This window comes from Orycteropus afer, unplaced genomic scaffold (assembly GCF_000298275.1).
Source record: "Orycteropus afer afer isolate SDZICR_OR568_19922 unplaced genomic scaffold, OryAfe1.0 scaffold00011, whole genome shotgun sequence".
NCBI classification, from domain to species: domain Eukaryota; kingdom Metazoa; phylum Chordata; class Mammalia; order Tubulidentata; family Orycteropodidae; genus Orycteropus; species Orycteropus afer.
This window is the reverse complement of record NW_006921598.1, coordinates 24,807,440-24,809,269: the sequence shown is the minus strand read 5'-3', so window position 1 is coordinate 24,809,269 and position 1,830 is coordinate 24,807,440.

Here is a 1,830-nt window from a genome sequence, read left to right as displayed (position 1 = left end):
AGGAAGAGATAAGAAAAAATTGGAAATACATTTTGTCTTTATAATTAAAGTAAATCTTTCCCCCCTCCCCCCCAAAAAAAAACCTTTGCCATTTGTCTTTCAAGAGACTTAAAGAAGCTGTAAAGATTACTCATGAGAATGACAAAAATAATGAAAGGAATGAGAAGGCTTCTAAGGGGTGAGATAGCCTGAGGGGTTGATTCACTTTCAAACATTTGGAGAACTCTTCTAGTAGGCCAGTGAACAACTGCCCTTCACTGACAAAAAAAGGTAAGCAAATAGACAATGAGCTAAAATTCCAACTGAAACATAGGAACCCATGTCTAAGGGTAGAAGGTGGTGGTTCACAACCCTGGCTGTATATTAGCTCACTTCAAACTGAAACCAAACTCACGAGTGGAGTCTGACTCATAGCAAGGCCCAGTGGGTTTCCAAGATTGTAAACCTTTACAGAAGGAGACTGCCTCATCTTTCTTCCACAGCAGCTGGTGAATTCAAACCACTGATCTTTTGGTTAGCAGCCAAATGTATTCACCACTACACCACCAGAGCTCCTCATTAGCTCACTTGGCTTTAAAAAATACCAATACCTCAGAACAATTAAATCAGCTTGAGCATCTGTGTTTTTGAAAGCTCAAATGATGCTAATGTACAGCCAAGGCTGAGAATTTCTTGTGTGAAGAAAGAGAAGGATCCAATAAAATGTGCTTCATTGAAGCATATTAAGAAATACGTAAATAAGTTATGATCATGGAAAGCATGCCTACTTTTCTCCTTAGATGCTTGTTTCCAAGTCCCACTTGTTTGGAAATATCTCATATTTTTTTTATATTTATGATTTTAGAAGAATAAAGTGTTATTTGGGGGTAGAGAACATAGACTGGGAATTGAGGTAGTGTTCCGTGCTTCTGCTAAAACCAAACCCAGCCTCCTTAAATTAATGTAAGCAGGAAAATGTTTAGGTAACTAAGTTGCTCTGACTCTGCCATCTTAAAAATCACCTCTTCTTGGGATATAGGGCAAGATGGTGGACTAGGCAGAAAGACTCTACAGACCCTCTTCAACAAAGAAAAGGGAAAGCAATTAACACAGACACATTAGATGATCCTGGACCCCTGAGCCTTGAACGGAAGGATATAGAAGTGGACTAAACACCAAATAGCAGAAGAATTTGTGTGAAAATACCAAAAAAGGAGACATACAGAGCTGTGGTCTGGCAGCACTGGTGAGCGATTCTGACGGCACAGACAGCTTGCAGATTCCCGAGTGGTGGTAAGACTTAAGAATTAACCTAAAAATCACCCTGCTAGCCAGGGACTGCATGGAGGACTGTGCATGGTGGCTGGGGAACAAACGGAGAAGGTGAAGAGAAAGGTGGGCTGAGCTGTGGACTTTTGCTGGTCCAGAGGGCACCGCCATTTTGAAGGTTTAAAAAGTAGCTTGACTATTTTGGATATTTAAAGAGACAGAGCTCTCTCAGATTTCTGGGGCTTAAGAACACGTTCTGCTTTCCAGCAACCCCAAGAACACTCGGGACCTGCAAGACTGACAAGTTTTTTGAAGGTTATTTGATTGTAATTTGTGTCTGAGTGAGTGGGAGACAACAACTGTCCCTGTAAGACACAACTACACCCACACCTCCTGCAACTTCACTTACTGAGCAACAGCCACTACCTCCTTCTCCACCAACGGGCCAATGATAAAAATACCACCAAGAAGAGCCTGAATCACACTGGCTGCTCTTCACAAACAGTTAACAGAGATCTAAATACAAGAATGCCACAATGCCTCGGAAACAACAGACCATCACAGTCCACACAAAGAAGCAGG